We start from the raw sequence: 13,682 nt of genomic DNA, 5'->3' as shown, positions 1-13,682 counted from the left end.
ATCCTCCCTTGATCTCTTTCCATATCCCAACTAATCCTTCTTTTACTTTCAAGTTCTCTCTCTCTCTCTCTCTCTCTCTCTCTGTCTCGCTCGCTCGCTCGCTCTTCATTTTGTTTTTTTTGGTTTGTGTCAATGACAGAGAACACATCATAGTTATCTTTTGTGTCTGACTTACTTCACTGGGAGATCTCAGTGTTGCTGAATTTCTCTCTCCCTCCTAGCCTCAGTTTTACCTTTCTGGAACCCGCCCACCACTGCCCAACCCACTCCTGAATCAGTGCCCTTCCATGTGACAGAAGGGAAAGATGTTCTTCCACTTGTCCACACTTTTCCAGGGGCTATTTCAGGCTATGACCGGTTCAAAGGAACAACAGCATATGGTAGACCTGCAATTGCTATATATCTGGCAGGACCTCATACAGCCATGGAGAGACAATATACTCCAATGCATCCCTGCTGATCCAGAATGTCACCCAACAGGACACAGGATTCTACATCCTATTAACAATGCATACAGATTTTTAGACTGAAAAGGCATCTGGACAGTTCCATGTACAGACAGCCCAGGTGATCTCTATGACCATCAAGTGTGAGATGGACTTGGTTCCACGTCACACACAAGGACTGCATGGACTGGACTATGGCCTCCTTTCACTCCACACCGTGTCTACAGGTTGAAGTATATATACTTCAAAAGACCAGAATTACCCTCACTAACTCCAGACCCTTCAACATTCACTGCAGAGAGCACTCAGAGGAGGGAAATCAGTCTCAACCAAGCCTCCTGGGTCCCTGACCTCCAGATCAGCATAACTGCTGAGATTCCAGAAATAAGTTCAGTCCCAGGCATCCTCCATCTCCAACAGTCTGTCTCATGTTCCTGGCTGGACTCTACCCTCCTAGGCAGGACTGACTGACAGCAACAAAGTACACACTGTACCAAGTAGAATCTCCTAGATCTGGCCAGCTATCAGGCCGCAGCACTAAAAGCCACATCTGGGTTGTCACAACGCTGATTCCTTCACCAACATCTTGGTGTAGAGGGCACAGAAGAACATATTGCCAGGCCACTAACCAACTGCCACGGGGGACAAAGTAAATGCCTTGGGGAGGTCATTGTTTCTGAGAATATTAGGAACAACTATGGTAGGACAGACGCCTAGGACCACAAAACTAAAGCCTTGGGTTCATTAAACTATTAGCATTTGTAATATGGCATCTTGTTGCTCTTCTTTATGGTTTGTGTCTTGATGTACCCTTCAAAGCCTCAAGAAGTCACAGGGCTTTTTCAGAGGTAGCTGAATCTATAATGTGTGATTCTGGGCTGAAAGGAGTGATTTCTAAATCAGCCCACTGATTGCTTTGTTCTGCCCTAATCCCAGCAGCCTGAATAAGATAAAATGGGCAGAAAGACACTGTTAAATTCTCTTGTTGCTTTTGCTGGCTTCCACTGCCATGAACAACTGTCTGCCATGTGTCATCCTGTCTTGGAGCCAATGGATTATGGACTGAAACCTCTGCAAAACATGAGCTAATTAAACCTTTCCTCCCTTAACTTGTGAGTGTTGGATATTTTACCTCAGCAATGAGAAAAAAAGTAACTAAGACATCTGCCCTTGTGTTTTTTCAAACAGACCAATTATAACACCCTGATAAAACCACAGAAACACCATGTTTGCATGAAATGAAACATGTTTGCATGTTTGCACTTAAATGAGCCCTCCAGCTTCCTGTGTACATGGTAGATTTAAAACCACTAATTTTGAAAGCCACGCTGCTGAGCAATACATGATTAGCTTCCCACCAGCATTGCTGTCGGGTAACACATCTGGTGTGTGGCTTATAGTTGCTTTGCAGAAACTTAAAGACCATATTTCCAAAAACACTGACTTTCCATTTGGATCTGAGGCTGTCTGATCGCTGACTGAAATGGGATTTTAAAAAGCTTGGCATTTTTACATTGTGGTTTTTTGCAAATTGTATCTTAATGTTGTCTATCCCTCTGCTGCCTTAACCCTTGATCCAGATTCTACTCAGCAGCAAACCTAGACTTGCTGATCACTTGTAAAAAATGTTTTGTGTAAGACTTTCATATAGAGTTAGCTCGACCTACTGTCTGTTTGAAGCTAGTGTGTATGTGGGGTTTTTCCCTGTCACTTCTCCATCTCTTCGGCCTCCATCCTTGTACTACTCCAGCTGCAAAAACCTGAGCACCTACAACCCCTCAACCACCACCTAGAGCCCACTAACATGACTAAGATGTGCAGAATGATGGAAGCAGCTAATAGACCTCCAGCCTTCTCTAGGACCAACTGACCATGACCACCTGGAGGCTCAAGCCTCCTGTCACAAGAAGAAACGTCTTTTGGAACTGAGGCCCTGGCCGACAGAGATTACCAGAACCACCTCAGCAAATTCATGAGAACCTGCTTCTCCCTTTGTCCTCAGAGGCTGGGTCTGCCTGTCTACCTGCAGGACTCCTGCCTCTCCTTCCTCTCCCCTGCCCCCTTTCCTTCTCCATCTCTCCTCACCATTGCTGAAACCTCTTCCCTCCCTCCCAATAAAACCATCTTAGCCTGTAAAAGAATAGGTGTGCTTGCAATGCTAGAATCAGTCTCAAATGTGAGAAATAATGTTCTTGGCAGCCCCTTTCCCAAAAGGAATCATGCCAGGAGCACTGTGTTGAGGAACTTATGCTGGTTATTTGTGTAGCTCCTTCCTACAGGCTTTGGGTCCAAAGCTGCAAGTATTTTCAGCATCATTGCCAGACCACCTGGCTTTGTCCTTTTCTACTGAGGGGAAACTAAAGCATGGGAGACAGGGTCACTGAATCAGGTCACACAAACCTGATGCACAGGTGGTGCACCAGAGTCCCGCAGTGCCCATCTACAGCACAGCCCCACCTCTGCCTCCTGGTTTCACTCACAGGATTAGTGTCTCAGGTATCAGTCATCCAGCAGAAATCAGGTTCCCATTCCTTCCTCCTCCATCACAGACCGTTTTCAGTTGCTTCTGGACCGGACTCATGGAGAGTCTGTAGCTCAGCCCACACTGGAGGCCATTATCACTCAGTCACCCCCTTAAAAGATCGGGCATGTCGTGCTGTATCACCAAAGTGCCCCCTTTACATCCCCAAGACATTTGCCTTCTAAGGGTACCCATACCAGACGCTAGATAAATACTCTCTGTCGGATAGGAAAAACTGAATACACTTAAGTTATCTGTAAAAGCTGACTTTTTAAAATCCATTTTATTTCAAAGAGAAAAAAACAAAATTTCAAAATACGTCAATCAGGGGCAACAATGGTGCATACACTGCGCAGTCTCCCTACATCATTCACCCAGAGCACAAGACGGCTGCATTCAACCATCCGAACAAAACCAGTTCAAGCCTTTCTCCTCAGCAAACTCAGAGAAATCGGGAGTGTAAGAATTTTTTGTTTGTTTGTTTGGTACCGGGGATAGAACTCACGATTCCGTGCTTGCAAAGCAGGTGCTTATGCCGCTGAGCTAAATCCCCAGCCCCTATTTTTTATACACATACATGTTGTTTCTTTCAGCTTCTCACACCAATGAGATGACAAAATGCTTATGCATGTGTGTCTTATTTATTTCACTTACAAGTATGGTCTCGAGTTGCAAGTTGCCTTTTTTCCTTGTGTGCAAGGGCATTTCCCCCTTGAGATACTGGTCACACAGTGAAACAAATCATGCTCATATGTTCATGCTATATCGCTTATGAAACCTCCACCCTGAGATGACTCCCCCAAAACAGAGCTGTGTGGGTAAGAGGAATATCACACTCCCGCCTCTCCAGTGCACACCCAGAGTGCTCTGTGGCCAGTATTTGTCCACCCTCCCCCCAGGCCTCCTAAGTAGTACTGTTATTAACTTTGTGCACCTCACAGACCTGCAGTGGTGCTGTTGTGGGAGTGCATGACCCCATAGATTTGGCCACGTAGTTCTGCTGTTGAGTAAGCAGCCCCATAGGATTTTCCCAGAAGACTTACTGTTGAGTGGGCGGCCCTGAGAGCCTTCCTAGCGGAGCTCTTAGACACACTCTTCCCCCGGGCAATCTCCATTATTAAGTGCCAATTAACACAGCCCTCCCATTAGTCCCAGTTAGTCTTAACAAACCTAACTCCCCATGAGGCAGCTGTGGATATCTTCTGTGGATATCTTCTCTCAGTAAGTTAAGCCCCTGCCTGTGTCCGTTTTGACACTCATCCAGCCATGGCCTGGACTGACTCAGATCTCTCCCCTCCAGGCCGTCAGCCTACAACATCTCATGACCAAACATGAGATAAACCCGTGGCAGGGACATGATCCCCTTCCAGTGGGTGGAATTCCAAGATCAGCAGCAATGGGAGTGGAGGTGTAGAGCAGAGTACAGTTTTCCTACGACAACATTAGCCCCTGTCTAATATATTTAGTGTTGGCACAAGTCCTGCTCCTTGAACCCTTGTATTTAAATAAATACCTGTTGAGAGACTCTCTGACTCCCTCGCCCTGAGACTACATGTGTGCACAGGTGCCGTGACACAAGCATACACACAAGAATTCAGGGCCCTGGCAGGATCTTGGACAGCACTTGGCAGCCATCAAAAACAAACACAGGATGAGCTCCCTGATGCCCTGGGACTGTAGGCTCTGAGACCTCTGCAAGTCATGAAAAGGAGCTGGAGCTGGGGGGTTCAGAGAGAGTGGGACCCGCAAGGAAGGTGGAGGCAGGGAGGACCTGAGTCCTGACCCTAGGGAGGAAGCAGCTCTGTTCCCAACGCAGAGCGTATCGCACAGCAGCAGCTATGCATACAGAGGACTCCCTGAGCCAGGCTGATGGTAACCCCAGTGCTAAATCTGCACCTGTGTGGAAAACCCGAAGTCCTGTGCCCCAACTGGGAGGGACTAAGGATACAGTGGCCTCCATGGGAAACCTGCAGCTCTAAACTCAAGACTGTGACTATAAAACACAAAAATACCCTCATACTTCTTGTTAATTTCCAAGTCCCCACAGCACAACTACCACCACCTAAACTGCAAGGTCAGTGATTTTTCAGAGCTCCTGCCCCCCACCCTGATGATTTGCAGACACACAGGGCAGCTGACAGCGGTGCCCTGCTTCCTCTCCACTGTTCATCTGATGCCACTGCCTGCAGAATTGACTCAGAGCCTGAGAACAAGTCCCACAGCTGATCAGGAAGGCAAGACTCTGTCTCCAGCCTGTCACTCATCCTGGCAGGGAGAGGGACCCGCTGATGACCGCTCCAAAGACCTGGAGATATCAGGCAAGGCCAACAGTCAGACAGACGGACACAGTACAACGGAGACGAAGTGTTGATGTGGAACTGAGGGCCTCAGCTGTGAAGGGAGGCTGCAGCTGGGAACTCAGTCACGGAGCGGAGGAGCCTCAGCTGGGAGCACTGCTGGGAGAACGTGGTTGTTCACTGGGACCAGGCCAGATTCTCAGAGGACAATCATAGCCCTGGGACTCAGCCTACAGCATTCAGAAGGTCATGAGCCTCCTGAATCAGTAACCACACCCACCTCCCTGCACAGCAGCCATTCCCTGCATCCACCTACCAGAACTTACCGGGCTTCCTCCACAGTCCTGTGGTTCTGTGGGAAAGGCCCAACTCCACACCTGTCCTGTATTAGGCAGTGGGGAGACCCAGCTTCCCCCAATCATTAGGGGGTCCTACTGAGATAAGTGGCCCTCATTGTGGTGACAACGAAGTCCAGAGACTCCCTGCCTCCTCAGGATCTAGTGGGAATCTATGCCATGGGGGCTGCAGGGGAGGACACTGCCCAGGGACCTGGGAACCAGTCCCTCACTGTAGAAGGTCCAGTCTAAAAGCTTCCACAGGAGCCCAGACAAGATCCATACACACAGATCTTAAGCGACAGAGCGGTTGGAGGTACTGGCTCACTGCCCCCTTCCCCAGTGGCACACACAGGAAGGGTCATGTGGGATCCAGCCACTGTATAAAATGCCTTCCTCTCCCCAATGATCTGGGCCCTCGGGTTGGTTCTGGGTCACCAGTCTATGCAGCCACATCCTCCAATGAAGCTCCTCCCCACGTCCCCATGCCTGACCCAGAGGCTTCAACCTGGACAATGTGAAGTCTGCCTGAAGACTAGGGCTGGGCAGGAAAAGCAGCTGCATTTGTGCCTGGGCTGGAAGGGACCCGGGAACTCAGGGAAGAGCGCGTGCGCCCTCTAGTGGACACTTCCTGCCAGAAGCGTAGGAAGTCCAGGGGAGGGGAGGGGTCGAGGCTGACACTGCACAAGTTCAGAGGATGGAAGGGACGGTATGGGAGGAAGGAGCTGAGGTCTGAGAAGTGACAGGAAGAATGGAAGGAGCCGGTGAAAGGAGACTCTAAGACACTCTGGGAAGGGCAGGAAGAGAGTTCTTACCTCTCCACTGACCTTCAGGCTTGAGCATGCTTGTAGGATGGTCTGTACCTCGTGAAGTATTTAGCTCTGTCTGGGGACTATGACCCCTAAGTACTGGTAAATTCCCTCTACCTGGTGTGACAATGAAAAGTGTTTCCAGACACCGCCATATGTCCTCAGGAAGGCAAAACCTGCCCTGGCTGAGACTCACTGTTCTACACCAATCTTCAAAAAACACAACGGATTAAATCCTTCCCCTCTTGGCAGAAGAATCACATGGAAGAAGGTAAAGATTGACACCCTGGGATATCTGTGAAGCAGTGGCTCGAAGTCCCAGGAGCAGACAAATTTAGAGGTGATGGCCACATGCCTGCCCAGACACCCACGGGCTGACATCCCCAGGGGTTGCAACCTGAGATGCGAGGAATTCCGTGGTCTGGGGAAGAGGAAACACAGACTGAACACACAGCCGCAGCGCTGCACCGTCCCTGTAATTCTGATAGCACCTTGGGAGGAGTCCGAGTGACAGAGAAATGTCAGCGGCACAATGGGTGCCTGGCAAGTGTGAGGTCATGAGTTTAATTCCCGGTGCAAAACAAAAGGAACGAAAAAAGAAATGTCTTACTCAGAAGAGAAGTACAGCATGGACGTTTCTCTTCCTATTCAATGTAGTATGCTTTCGTGTGATTCCTGAAGTAAGAGTCCAACCTGGACACAGGATGGGCTTGAGGTCTCATGCCAGCCCAGGAGGTAGGGGTGGTACTTTTAGGGTGTTTGCCTCGCACTCATCACCTCTCAGACACCAGGCAAATCTTGTCCACCCTCACCTACCCCAGCATTGTCACAGGCCCAAGAGATGCACTCTGCATGTAATTTTGAGAGACACAAAAGCATTTGAACCAGACGCTTTCCCACTTTTGAGGGGGAAAGGGACTCCGTCTACCCTACGTACCCTTCCTACAACCATTAGGAAGAGACAGGAGAAAATGTAGTTGTGTGCATAGAGAAATGATCTGTACAAACTGTGACGATTTAAGTGCATAGTAGACTACACCTACATCCACTTGGACTGTATAGCTCGGACCATTTCCTTTATGATAAAATGCAAAGTGTGGCTTTAACAGGATTCCTGAAAAATAAATCATGCATCACAGTTACTGCTGCTGATTTCTGGGAAAAAACATTCCTGAGCAGTCAGCTCATTTTCACAGCAATGTAAGAAAGATCTTTCTGTCCACACACTACCCACCATACTGTGGCCTGCAGGAAAGTACTACATCCCCCTGCCCCTTGACTATGATACGACTAGAGGTGGCTCCTAACTCCCTCCAAAGGCCGAAGACTGCTGCTTGCTGTAGCTCTAAGGGGAGCTGAGTGTTATGCTGCCCTGGCACTCTAGTGTAGGGAGCCGAGTGACAGGCATTGCTGCCTAGATGTCTCTCTCTCTCTCTCCTATGGGCACTGCGTCTGCCTACATTAACCATAATCCTCTTCTGCTTACGTCACTTATCCGGATGTGATGGTAACCCTGTTGTATTCATCTGTTTAACCTCTTCCTGTCCCAGCTCCCGCCCTTAGCCTATAAAAGTTGTGATTATTTTCTCAATAAACCGGAGGCTTGATTGGGTTAACATCAACTTGCCTTCGTCTCTTTTTGTCTCCCCTATGTCTTTTATTTAATCCCCGTTTCCCCTCCAGGAGTTCTAAACTTGTTGATCTACAGGCCGGATCAAGTGGTGCCCAACGTGGGGCTCCTGGCATGGAGAAGTTAACGAGGAAGCCGTTCAAGAGACAGCCGGCTTAAGCTAAAAGTGAAAGCAAATTGAACCAGAGACCTCGGCCGAGGAATGAGTAAACTGAATCAAGGATTAAAGCTTAAAGCAACAGGACATTAAATCAAGTGCCGAGACCTGCGCAGACGACTACCCGACGTCCTGCCTGAGTCACGGTGAGTGAACGGCAACCCCATTTCCCTTTCCCGACATGGGTCAAGTATTGAGCGAACATGAAGTGTTCGTCGGAGGCCTTATAAAGGCATTAAAGACAAGAGAGATAAGGGTTGAAAAAAAAAGAATTATTACAGTATTTTCAGTTTATTCATAAGGTTTGCCCTTGGTTCCCCCTAGAGGGTTCTATAGATACCAAGAGGTGGAATACAGTAAGAGATGTTTTAAAAGATTATTATAGAGTTTTCGGTCCAAAAAAGGTTCCTGTGACCACCTTTACATATTGGAATTTAATTTCTGAGCTGCTTGCCCAGAGGCATGCAGACCCTCAGGTTGAGGAGACAGTTGCACTGGGTGAGGCTGCCTTGCGCGACTCCATTAAATCTACCTCAAAACCATCCTCAAAAAAATCTGAAGCCACTGATTTCTCAGATGCAGAGAATGATGGCCTGTTAGAGGTCCTCATACATGGTGATCTGCCACCACTTCCACCTGTTGACATGATCAGCAGGTCCCAGGATGGCAGCCCGCTACTCCTTGTGCCTCCATGGCCAATTGGGGATTCATATAAGCCTTTTAGAAACAACCTTAACTCTGAAAAGCTTGCAGCCGCAAGGCAGCTGGTGCAGGACCAGTTAGATGCAGGCCACATTGTTCCTAGTAACTCCCCTTGGAACACACCTATCTTTGTTATCCGGAAAAGGTCAGGAAAGTGGAGGCTGCTACAAGACCTTAGGGCGATAAATAAGACAATGGTCTTAATGGGGCCTCTACAGCCAGGCCTCCCCTCACTCAGTGCCATTCCTTTGGGATTTTTTAAAATTGTCATAGATCTTAAAGATTGCTTTTTCTCTATTCCTTTACACTTCATGACTTCCAAAAACTATTGGGAGACATTAATTGGCTCATACCATTTTTAAAACTAACTAAACATGATTTACAGCCCCTTTATGCGCTGCTTCGGGGAGACATAGATCCAACTTCCCCCCGAGAGCTTACACCTGATGCTAGGAGAGCGCTCAGTAAAGTAGAAGAGGCTATTGCTCAACAAACCGTTTCCTTTATGGACTACAATGAGCCTTTACAGTTTCTCATTTTTAATACAAAGCTTTGCCCTACAGCAGTGTTCTGGCAACAAGCTCCCCTCATGTGGGTCCATTTACCAGTCTCTCCAAAAAGAACACTTTTGCCTTATTTCCAAGCTGTCTCAGACCTAATAATCCAGGGTAGAAAGCAGGGAAAATGTTACTTTGGCAAAGAACCAGATATTATCATTCAACCTTTTACAAAAGACCAAACAGATTGGCTACTTCAGAGTACGGAAGTGTGGCCTATTGCCTTAGCTTTCTATTCAGGGACTATTGACAATCATTACCCTCCAAATAAGCTAGTTGACTTTGCTAATCGTCACTCATTTATATTCCCTAAAGTCACAGCTTCACAACCCCTTCCGGGTGCCCTGGTTTTATTCACTGATGGCTCATCCTCTGGAAGGGCTGCTTATGTATCTCAAGACAATGTTTCTACCCTCCAGGCAGATACTTCCTCTGCACAATTAGCAGAGTTAGAAGCTATTCTTGCAGCTTTTGCTGCTTACTCTGACCAACCATTTAATTTGTATACTGACAGTGCTTATCTTGCCCAGTCTGTTCCATTATTAGAGACTGTTGCTACTATATGTCATGCTTCCCCAGCTGCAAATCTGTTCAAACAATTACAATGCTTCATACGGCTTCGCCGTCATAAGTTCTTTATCAGTCATCTGCGAGCTCATTCCAACCTCCCAGGGCCTCTTGCCCAAGGAAATCATTTGGCTGACGTTGCTGTACGAGCACAGGTTTTTATGGCTCAGGACTCCAAGGTGTCTGAGGCCCAACAAGCCCACCAGTTACACCACCTCAATGCTCACACCCTCCGCCTTCTCTACAAAATTACCTGTGAGCAAGCCAGACAAATTGTAAAAAATTGCCCATCTTGTGCTATCCACTCACCTGTTCAACACCTAGGAGTCAACCCTAGAGGTTTAATTCCTAACGCCTTATGGCAAATGGATGTTACCCATTTCAATGAGTTTGGCAATCTAAAATATGTACATGTCATCATTGACACTTATAGTGGCTTCATTTTTGCCACTCTCCAGACTGGAGAAGCTGCTAAACACATTATAGCCCATATGCTGTCAGCCTTCTCAGTTCTGGGATGTCCTCAACAGCTCAAGACCGATAATGGCCCTGGCTATACCAGCACCTCCTTTGCTCAATTTTGTAAAAGCCTTAATATCCTCCACACTACAGGTATACCTTACAATCCTCAGGGACAAGGCATTGTTGAACGTGCGCATCGTTCTCTTAAATTCACCATAGATAAAATAAAAAGGGAGACATGGTACCCCACCCAGGGGTCCCCTAGAAATGTCCTTTCACATGCTCTTTTTATTTTAAATTTTCTGACCCTGGATGCTTCAGGCTGCTCCGCAGCATCTCGGTTTTGGCATACTCGGACTCAAACACGGTTTGCATCTGTTTTATGGAGAGACCCACTAACCAATGTGTGGAATGGCCCTGATCCAGTCCTTATCTGGGGACGAGGTTCAGTGTGTGTTTACTCTCAACAAGATAGAGAAGCTAGATGGCTACCTAAACGCCTCGTAAAGCAAGTAGACAGTTCTTCAAAGACCCCATGTAACGCCCAGGAATAATGTTATTTCCTGAGGCACAATCCCCTGTGTTCTCTTACAGGTGACACATCTCCCTAGAGCCTTATGCTGCTTAACCAGCCTTCTTGAGCCACACCACACCCATGGTGGATTTTGACCCCTGCCAAACAGACTGCAACTGCTGACAGCCATGCACGGAACCCCATGACTGCGGAAGAGGCTCTTCTCGGTCTAGAGGAACATACACCAGCCAAATAGACTGCATCCAGTGTTATACAAGGAAGGCATGCTCCAAGACACAGGAGAATGACTTCATACAGAGACACCAACAAACACTGTCAACCCCTTCTCCTTGATTTGGGGGGGGGAGTTTTTCCCTTACCTAGTCCCCCTTTTGGGTCCCCTAGCTGACCTATTGTTTCTCATTTCTGTGAGTCTTGTATTTTTCAGAGGATTATGATGTTCATTAATAACCGGATAGACGCATTTATGGCAAAGCCCATTCAGGTACACTATCATCAGCTGGAGTTGGCAGACCAACAAACCTACAGGGAAGGAATTCCCACGAGTGGCCCATATGATGATGCGGCCTAACTGCCCTGGGGCAATAGACAGGCAGTCAGAGACGGGCAACTAGGACATACATGTTAATTCCAACGGCCGCCTAAGACAGACACAGAACCAACTGCTGTTCTGCAAGCCCATGACGGGTAAGGCCTGGTTGGGTTCATACAATGAGGTCCTTGACCTAAGACAGACGCTGTCCTCACAGGGCCTGCCATACTCTTAATTAAATAATATAAAAAGGGAGGAGATGTAGGGAGCCGAGTGACAGGCATTGCTGCCTAGATGTCTCTCTCTCTCTCTCCTATGGGCACTGCGTCTGCCTACATTAACCATAATCCTCTTCTGCTTACGTCACTTATCCGGATGTGATGGTAACCCTGTTGTATTCATCTGTTTAACCTCTTCCTGTCCCAGCTCCCGCCCTTAGCCTATAAAAGGTGTGATTATTTTCTCAATAAACCGGAGGCTTGATTGGGTTAACATCAACTTGCCTTCGTCTCTTTTTGTCTCCCCTATGTCTTTTATTTAATCCCTGTTTCCCCTCCAGGAGTTCTAAACTTGTTGATCTACAGGCCGGATCACTCTAGAAGGGGGGTTCTATGGAGTACACCCTGCCCCAGCATGTCCCAGTCCATAGGGTTCTTGATTGACAGGTATGGGGCCCCCACTATGAGGCTCCTGCACACTTGCAGTGTCTCAAGTCCACCCAGAACCCAAATGCTTCCTTCCTTGCCTCGGATGGTCGCATAGACATGTGGACCTTCCGGAAGCAGAACCCCAACTGGAAAGCCGCAAGCCTGTGCTCAACTCTCATGGCACCCACCTGGGTGCACTTAAGTCCCATGGGCTCTGGGTTCTCTAGCACCCACCCAAGAGGCTGGCTATGAAATGTGACTCACTTATGGTCAGTTATTAGACTCTACATTGAACTTTTTCCTGTTAAATGGCAGTGTGATGGTACATACATTGTGTCAACTTGGGAAGTTTAGAAGTTTAACTGAGAGACTCAGCAGGGAGCCAGGGTTCTTACTTCCTAAATATCCTCAGCCTGTGCACCAATAAGACATGGAGGTGGTGTGAGTATTATACCCACCCTGGGGAGAGGTAGCTGTGCACAATATAAGAGAGAAGAGGCTTGTTCCCCACTTTTGCTCTGGCTGCTGCCTTGAAGTGTTGCCCAGTGCCGTGCCACCCTGCCTTGGAGCTAGCTGACTATGGACTGAAACCTCCACAAACAATGAGCTAAATAAACCTTTCTTTCCTTCATTTTGGATGTTGAGTGTCTTGTCCCAGCAATAAGAGAAAAGTAACCAAGACAGACAGTTATCTACACTAGTGTTTACAGAGCTGCTATGAGTGGAAGCAACAGTCCTTAGATGACTCGGATTGAGTCAATAAATTCCAGAGCATTAACAATGACAGAGCGTGAACCACCATTGTCACTACTCTTTATCTAAGGTCATATTGACCACCTCCACTTACGCCTTCTCCACTGTGGAAGTGACTCTAAGCTGCCATGAGTGTCAGGCCCTGACAGGGCAAGGTCTCTCCTGCCATGTGCTTTCACCGTCACCCTGGAAAGATGGTCTCAAGCACACCTACTCCAGAAGATGTGAACCTAGACTGTATCATGCTAGGGATGAACTCAAAACTCTTAGCACAGAGGATTGTAAAATGGCGGCGAGCTAGGAGATCGAGCGAAGAATCTCTCCAGAGAATTCAAACTCAAAGATAAAAAAAGACAGCATGGAGAGGACCAGACAAATCGATAGCGATTCTTATTAACCAAGACAGTACAACTGGAGGATTTAAAGTCGTGCTGAGACCGGAGGCTACAAATCCCGTGCCCTTAAATCAACAAACAGACTCGTGGACCCAGCATGAAAAGCTGAGTTGCTTTTGGAGACCGCGGGAAACTGAGACCCAGATCGAGACTCCAAGTAGCAGCCAGTTCTGCACCGCTGCACCAGAGCGGATGTACAAAGCTCTGGCGATTCAAATCTAAACGGTGCACAGAAATCTGACCGGTCAGCGCTGAGCCGCGAGTGGGGGAAAAGTGGACAGCTTGGTGTGCGGCGGTCCCGGAACGAGGACTTGCACCGGACCCTGGTGAGTACAGA

The sequence above is a fragment of the Cavia porcellus genome, unplaced genomic scaffold (assembly GCF_034190915.1).
Source record: "Cavia porcellus strain 051 isolate PalLab524CR breed Dunkin Hartley unplaced genomic scaffold, mCavPor4.1 scaffold_7, whole genome shotgun sequence".
Taxonomy (NCBI): domain Eukaryota; kingdom Metazoa; phylum Chordata; class Mammalia; order Rodentia; family Caviidae; genus Cavia; species Cavia porcellus.
Note: the sequence above shows the minus strand (reverse complement) of the source record.